The sequence below is a fragment of the Oncorhynchus kisutch genome, linkage group LG21 (assembly GCF_002021735.2).
Source record: "Oncorhynchus kisutch isolate 150728-3 linkage group LG21, Okis_V2, whole genome shotgun sequence".
In the NCBI taxonomy this organism is placed as follows: Eukaryota; Metazoa; Chordata; class Actinopteri; order Salmoniformes; family Salmonidae; genus Oncorhynchus; species Oncorhynchus kisutch.
Genome location: NC_034194.2, coordinates 7,251,573 through 7,259,968, shown reverse-complemented (window position 1 = coordinate 7,259,968; position 8,396 = coordinate 7,251,573). Strand labels below are relative to the sequence as shown.

Genomic DNA, 8,396 nt, shown 5'->3' with positions numbered 1-8,396 from the left:
GGAGTCAGCAGGAGCAGGTACCCCGGTTATAGGAGTCGAGGAGTGCGTCAGAGAACACCGTCAGAGAACACGCGGCGATGCTACAACATCTCGGCGTCGCAATGGACCACGTCGTTCAGGCGCCTCCACCAGCACAACAGGGGTTACCACAACTCGTCCCTCCTGGATCCAGTCCCAGTGGGATGCGTCTCGCCCTTCCCAGGGAGTATGATGGGACGGCGGCACGGTGCCAGGGTTTCCTGCTACAGCTGGACTTATACCTGGGCACCGTTTACCCGGCTCCCTCGGGAAGTGAGAGGGTGTCCGCCCTCGGCTCGTGCCTCTCGGGGAGAGCTCTGGAGTGGGCTAACGCCGTGTGGGGAGAAGAAGATGTGGTGTTGGGCCACTTCGAGGAGTTCACCCGCCGCTTCCGGACAGTCTTCGACCACCCTCCCGAGGGTAGAGCGGCGGGTGAACGTCTCTTCCACCTGAGGCAGGGGACGAGGAGCGCCCAGAAGTTCGCCCTGGAATGTCTGGTCGCAGGAGCGGGATGGAATGACAGGGCCCTTATCGACCACTACCGCTGCAGCCTGCGCGAGGATGTCCATCGGGAGTTGGCCTGCAGGGATACCACCCTCACCTTCGACCAGCTGGTGGACCTGTCCATCCGGTTGGATAACCTGCTGGCCACCCGTGGACGTCCAGAGAGGGCTCTGTCGATACCCCCTCCCAGCACCACTGCCCTATAGAGCTGGGAGGTGCTGGGCTCAGGGAGGCCGGAGGAGGGGCTTTCACGTGTACCATCTGTGACTGCAGAGGTCACACTGCTGGTCGGTGCCGGGTTGGTTCCTTTAGGAGTCGAGGCAGCAGACAGGGCACTCTGGCGTCGCCCCAGGTGAGCCTGCACCACTCTCATCCAGAGCCCTCTGTTGTACACCTGTTTGTGCATGTTTACTTTCCTGAGTTTTCCCCGCATTCCCAGCATAAGGCGCTTGTCGATTCAGGTGCAGCTGGGAATTTTATCGACAGAGCATTCGCCCATAGGTTAGGGATCCCTATTGTTCCAGTGGTTAGGCCTTTCCCAGTTCACGCTCTGGACAGTCGACCACTAGGGTCCGGGTTGATTAGTGAGGCTACCATTCCCCTGGGAATGGTGACGCAGGGGGCTCATGAGGAGAGAATCAGTCTCTTCCTCATTGTCTCTCCTGCATTTCCCGTGGTACTAGGCCTTCTCTGGTTAGCTCGTCATGACCTCACCATTTCATGGCAACAGAGGGCTCTCAACGGGGTGGTCGCGAGATTGCTCAGGGAGGTGTTTAGGGGTTTCCGTTGGTGCTACTACGTCCAGACCAGGTCTCCACAATGCGCATTCCCCCCAAATATGCCGAGAAGAAGAAGGTGAGAGCCACCCCATCAACGGGGGGATTGTGCGATTAATCTCCTGGTAGACGCCGCACTTCCCAGGAGTCACATGTATCCCCTGTCACAGACGGAGACGGCGGCTATGGAAACATATGTCTCCAAATCCCTGCATCAGGGGTACATTTGGTCCTCCACTTAACCCGCCTCCTCGAGTTTCTTTTTTGTGAAGAAGAAGGAGGGAGGTCTGCGCCCGTGTATTGAATACCGAGGCCTACTAGAAAGTGTGTGCCCTCAGGCCTGGAGGGAAGCTAAAGTCATTCCGCTACCCAAGAAAAGTAAAGCCCCCTTTACTGGCTCAAATAGCCGACCAATCAGCCTGTTACCGACCCTTAATGAACTTCTGAAAAAAATGATGTTTGATACAATGCTATTTCATAGTTAACAAATTGACAAGACTTTCAGCAGGCATAGAAAGGACACTCAACAGGCACAGCACTTACTCAAATGACTGATGATGGGCTGAGAGAAATTGATGATAAAATGATTGTGGGGGCTGTCTTGTTCGACTTGCTCTGCATTCTTAATAACACTATCAACAAGGCAGTTCCTACAGGCCCTGGTTTTGTCGCACCTGGAATACCTGTCAGTAGTGTGGTCAGGTGCCACAAAGGGGGACTTGGGAAAATTGCAGTTGGCTCAGTACAGGGCAGCACAGCTGGCCCTTGAAAGTACACAGAGAACTAACATTAATGACATGGATGTCAATCTCTCATGGCTCAAAGTGGAAGAGAGATTGACATCATCACTATTTGTTTTCGTAAGAGGTGTTGAAAAGCTGAAGGTACCGAGCTGTCTGTTTAAAATACTTGCACACAGCTCAGACACCCATCCATACCCAACAAGACATGCCACCAGAGGTCTATTTACAGTCCCCAAGTCCAGAACAGACTATGAGAGGTGCACAGTACTACATAGATCCATGACTACATCAGGTAACTGATGCATGCAGTAGAATCAGATTTAAAAAGCAGGTAAAAATACACCTTATGGAACAGCGGGGAGTGTGAAGTAACACAAACATAGGCACAGACACATGCATACACACACATTATAACATATGCACTATACACACACATACACATGGATTTTGTGTTGTAGATATGTGGTAGTTTAGTATGGGCCTGAGGGCAATTACTTAGTGTGATGCGAATTATGTAATGAATGTATTGTAATGTTTAAAAAAATGTATAACTGCCTTAATTCTACTTGACCCCAAGAAGAGGTTAATCAAGTTGTAAATTCGGCAGAAAAAGAAAAGTCCCTTTTTCAGGACCCTGTCTTTCAAAGATAATTCGTAAAATCGAAATAACTTCACAGATCTTCATTGTAAAGGGTTTAACCTATTTAATCCCATCAGTCACAATAGTGACCGTAAAAAACGTTTCAAGTTATGAGGCTCTAAAATTTTTACTGAATGATGTATCAATGCAAATTCCAGAAAATATTGAAATAATAAAGGCTCTAAATGAAATATGTGCAGTGTCACGTGTTTATTGTAAATTGTCACATGACCAGAGCTGTTTACTTCCTGGTTGCACCATGAGAAGACGCTGGCTGCATCAAAGCTCCCAAACAAAAGGTTAGTAAAGTATGTTAACATTCAGATAGGACAAAGATATTTGGTACACATCATCTTTAAGGTGTCTAGTATTGATATATGCATTTGCAATTACTCAACTGTGTTCAGTGTGGTCATAGAATGAGTAAACATGTTGACGGCAACAATAGTGACCGGTGGGATAACACAGTGCATCTAGGTATACACATACTTCTTGTTTTACCAAACTTTCTACTCTGTTCTTTCTTTTAGTTTCACTTTGTGTCAAGTTCTGGATATGTTGGATCTAGGTGACTGCTCAGACAAGGCTAGCAACATTGCAGTTATCCCTCAGAGATTGTGATAGCGATGGGTCAGATATGGACTATGAGGGGGAGACAGGCCATTTGCCAGCCAGGCTGTTGAATGTATACGCTGAACCTATGCAAACTGATCATGACAGGAACAACGTTATCAGCGATGATGACGAACCCCTCACCACCCCACACTCTCCTCCCTGAGACTGGGTTGGGTCATGGGCCCAGTGTCGTTCTTGGTGTTGTAGAGCAATCTCAGGTGCCTCAAAGTTGCAAGTTCCTTCATGACAACCTCTTCACTTCGCTTGCACTCCTCAATGAAAAGACAAAAAGAGGATGCGGGAGCTCTGGAACGATGAGGCAAAATCGTCTGTTTGATGTCCCATTCAAGCCACAGAAGGACTTCATGAAGTTAACCCGGGAACCTCTGAGTTTCTGACCCAAGGAGACAAGTTGCTGGTCCGTTAGAAAGACAATAATATTGTCACAGTGGCAACAAACATAGTGAGACCTCTGTCAAGAGATGGAACAAGGAGCGACGTGCCTTGACAAAGTCCCACAACCAAAATGCATCAACCGATACAATGAGCACATGGGTGGTGTTGAACTTAACAACCTACAGGTTTCAAGATACCTTATCTCCATCAGGTCTAAGAAGTGGTCGTGGCCCATCCTTGCAAGGTCTCTCAACAGTGCACTCGTAAACAGCCATTTATTTTACAGAGATGTTATGGGAGGGACCATCAACCTGCTCACCTTCTCATGGATAGTGCCACAGTCTCTTCTGCAAAAGTTAGGCACGAATCCACTGAGCCACGGAACGAGATCTCTACTGGCTGCTACTGTTGAAGATCAGGCAAGATATGACAAAGCTTCTCACTGGCCAATCAAAACGATGCACCGGTTCCATAGATGTCGTCATTGTGACAAATGCATATGAGAAATGCGAAGCGCCACTGCACATTGAGTGCTTCAAGATATATCACGGACAGTAGAAAAGGAGATAAGAGTGAATGAAAAAGGGCTGAAAAAGCCAATAAAAGAAAAATCGAAAAGTCAATAAAGGGTGAGGAGAAGCAGTACAACGGACTCTAGGAAGAAAATAAAAGTCGACGAAAAAGGGAAAAAGACTATCAAAATGACTGAAATGTTTCTGGAAAAGAGGATCAATTGATTCAAGACATACTGTATCTGACTGATTGTAGTTCAAAATAGTGATTCACAAACTAATCGTGCACTTGGTTCTGAAGCCTACCTCTATAATATGTGTATAATATATATATATATATATAGCCCTCTACTTGAATGCATGTTATACAAGCTACCTCTATCCTAAATGTTACCTTTATGTTCAATGTGAATGAATCACACGACTGCTATACAGTTGTTGGTGAATGTTGCACTAAAATGTCACAATGACAATGTTACAATGAATATTGCACTAAAGTACAAGATCAAATGTTACAATAAAGTTACAATATTAATGTTTCAATACATGTTGCACTAAAGTTACAGTGTTACAATGTATGTTACAATAAAGTAACAACATTGAAATATGTTGATGGTTGTTGTTTTTTTGTTTTTGCTCTCGGTATTCATATCGATGTTGTATAAGGGTTTTTGATATGTAAAATAGTCACACTAGAATGTGATGGGGCATTCTAGTAGCAATGCTGGGGACTGCCTGCGACAGAATGTGTTAATAACTGGCCTGGGATATATAAGAATGTTCATGACTGCATAGGATAAATATGTTAATTCCACAATTGTGACCGACCATAAAAACACACTTTTTCACCTACGTTTTCCATGAAAATGTAAAAAAATAAAATATGATTGGCTGTTTCAAAGGCTTAGTAATGACACAAGATTTTGATATTTTCATGTCTGGGAAAAATGTGGGATTAAATGGGTTAAACACTGTTTCCCATGCTTGTTCAATAAACCATAAACAATTAATGAACATGCACCTGTGGAACGGTCATTAAGACACTAACAGCTTACCGACGGTAGGCAATTAAGGTCAGTTATGGACACTTAGGACACTAAGTCTGAAAAGCACCAAAAGAAAGATGCCCATGGTCCCTGCTCATCTGTGTGAACGTACCTTAGGCATGCTGCAAGGAGGCATGAGGACTGCAGATGTGGCCAGGGCAATAAATTGCAGTGTCCGTACTGTGAGACGCCTAAGACAGCGCTACAGGGAATGAAGAGCGGATCGTCCTCGCAGTGGCAGACCACATGTAACATAACATCACTGCTCTTGAGGAGATCTGCATGGAGGAATGGGCCAAAATACCAGCAACAGTGTGTGAAAACCTTGTGAAGACTTACAGAAAACGTTTGACCTCTGTCATTGCCAACAAAGGGTATATAACAAAGTATTGAGACAAACTTTTGTTATTGACCAAATACTTATTTTCCACCATAATTTGCAAATAAATTCATTAAAAATCCTACAATGTGATTTTCTGGATATTTCTTCTTCTCATTTTGTCTGTCATAGTTGAAGTGTACCTATGATGAAAATTACAGGCCTCTCTCATCTTTTTAAGTGGAAGAACTTGCACAATTGGTGGCTGACTAAATACTTTTTTGCCCCACTGTATCTTCGAGTGGTTTTAGATGTATATGTCATTTTGACTGGAAGCTATGAGCATTACATCTGTATGTGAATTAATAGCCAAAGCTGTAATAGGATAAATATTTGTAGAAAATCAAATGGGATGAATTTTGAAATATAAATTTGCTTTAATAAAAGAGGTCAGGGAACTCACCACACTTGTCTTTAGATCTCTAGCATATATGGATTGGAAGCCATTCATAATGATAATGATTTATAATTAGATACATTTTAATTGGGAATTCTAATGGGGATATCATGGATTAGGGACATCAGTCACTTTGCTACAAGTGATTTTAGCTCTCTAGGTCATGCAGGTAGGTTTCAGTAGGTTGCGTACTAATGAGAAAGATCATAGACCTATTTATATTTTTTGAGCTCCAATTTTTACATCAAATCCATTCAAAATAAACAATAATTGTTTTATGTAATTGTTGAAAAAAGAGAAATAAAGTATATCTATAAACAGCAGGTTTGGCTGATTGCCGCAAGTGTATAATATCACCCCATTGAAACAATGTAAAGTTACTTTTTGAAAACAGAACATAACGGAGGGAGAACAATGAGTAGGGCACTGTTAAAAGGTGTCATATCAGGCGTCTCGATGGAGATTGAGGCTTCATGGTTTAAGATGAACATGCCAGGAATAGTTGATTCACGTCACTTAACCCGCACTTGTGAATGGAAAGGAAGAAAGCCTTTCTGTATTATTGATGTGTGATGAACACTTTCTTTCGACCCTTGTAAAGCTGGGATATATGAGATATGCGGTGCAAGCTTATGTACAAAAGCCACTTCAATTTCATCAATGTAAAATGTTTAAAGTGTTTGCAAATGGAATATCATTGTTGAAGAGTCTGAGGATGCACAGTGTTGGAATTGGGATGGGAATCACATTCCACAGTTCCCTGAGTGCCATGTTAGGGTGAAGGAGGTCATAGAAAGGATCAGGGCTGTTGAGAAGGTCTCCTATGCAGAGGCAGTAAAAATGGTTGAAGCAGCGAGTAGAGATGATGAGGCTGTGGCAGTGGTTACCCAACAGTCTGTGGATGTCAGTCAGTTGAGAGATCCTGAAACACTAATAGTGAAGAAGATTGATGTTGTTGTGTTTATTGTGCAGGTGATGAATTGTACAGGAAAAACAAACCAACAATTTAAGAAACTAGAAATCATTGTGAAAGTGTCTAAAAGGATATTGGATCTCCAGGATTTCACAGCTGAAACTGAATACTGTCTGAAGATGCTTCGCCCTCTCAGGCCACAGAGCCTGTGTAAGGATCTGAGTACATTTGACTAATTGAAGGAGTACATTGACTTTTGTCAATTATTATTACTTTATTATTATCTCCTTGAAGTAGCTCAGTTTTTACCCCACCCAGTAGGTCGTGGCAATACACCTTATTGGATGTAGTCCGCCAATAAAACCTTGAAGAAGAAGAAGGAGGAGGAGGAACGAAACAGAGGCATTGTCCAATTCTATTAGCTCGAGTAAAGTTGGTGAGAATGAGTGGACGATGGTGAAGTAGAGTGGAGTAAAATGGGCTAAAGTTGTAAATGAACAACAGTTTATGGTTGGAGTGCGATTCACAAACAAGGATGGATTTTTGGGTGACCTGTTTGCAGTCTCGAAGATGGTGAAGGATGAATTGGGAAAAATGGAATTGATCAGAGTAACCAGGAGCGATATGATGTTGATTTCAATGTGTGTTAAAAGCTCAAAAGGAGAAAGCTCTGTGACTCTACAAGCTATCAACGTATGATGTGGAAAGCTATGATTTTCCGAGTAGGGCACTGGTTAAACGTGTCATCTCTGGCGTCTCGTTGCACATAGAGGCTGTGTGGTTTAGGGATAACATGCCATGAGTGGTAGACGCACGTCGCTTGACCCAAATGATATACTGAAAGGAGGAAAACTTAAAGAAGGAAGAAAGCCTATCGGTAGTATTGATGTTTTGAGTGGTGGCTCACCCGATTTGTGTAAAACTTGGGTATGTGAGGTATGGGGTGAGACCGTATGTACAGAAGCCGTATGTACAGTGTTAAAATTGTAAAAAGTTAGGACACATGGCAAGTGTTTGTCAAAGGAATAACTAGGTCGTAGTTGAAGAGTCACTGTAAGTGTGATGGGAATCATATTTCCAGAGCGCCCTGTAAGGATGGAGGAGGTGTCAGTAAATCAGAGCTATCCAGCAGGTCTCCTATGTGGAGCCAATGAAAATAGGTGAAGGAGTGAGTAGAGATGAGATGGTAGTGGATGTCCCACTGCCTGCAGTGAATGCCATTCAGGAGAAGGCTCCCGAGTGGCACAGCGGTCGAAGGCACTGCATCTCTCATGCTAGAGGCGTCACCACAGACCCGGGTTCGATCCCGGGCTGTTTCACAACTGGCCGTGATTGGGTGTCCCATAGGGTGGCACACAATTGGCCCAGTGTCGTCCAGGTTAGGTTAGGGGAGGGTTTGCCCGGGGAAGGCCGTCATTGTAGATAAGAATTTGTTCTTAACTGACGTTTCTAGTTAA

At 44.0% G+C, this 8,396-nt stretch overlaps 1 long non-coding RNA gene across 1 annotated transcript; it reads left to right on the top strand.

Moving 5' to 3' along the window:
• Nucleotides 1-2,921: 2,921 nt before the first annotated feature.
• On the top strand, nt 2,922-4,815 carry LOC116356206 (uncharacterized). The gene is made up of 2 exons (XR_004204694.1): nt 2,922-2,980; nt 3,212-4,815. It is a non-coding gene; the product is annotated as an uncharacterized LOC116356206 (long non-coding RNA).
• The last annotated feature ends 3,581 nt before the right edge of the window (nt 4,816-8,396 follow it).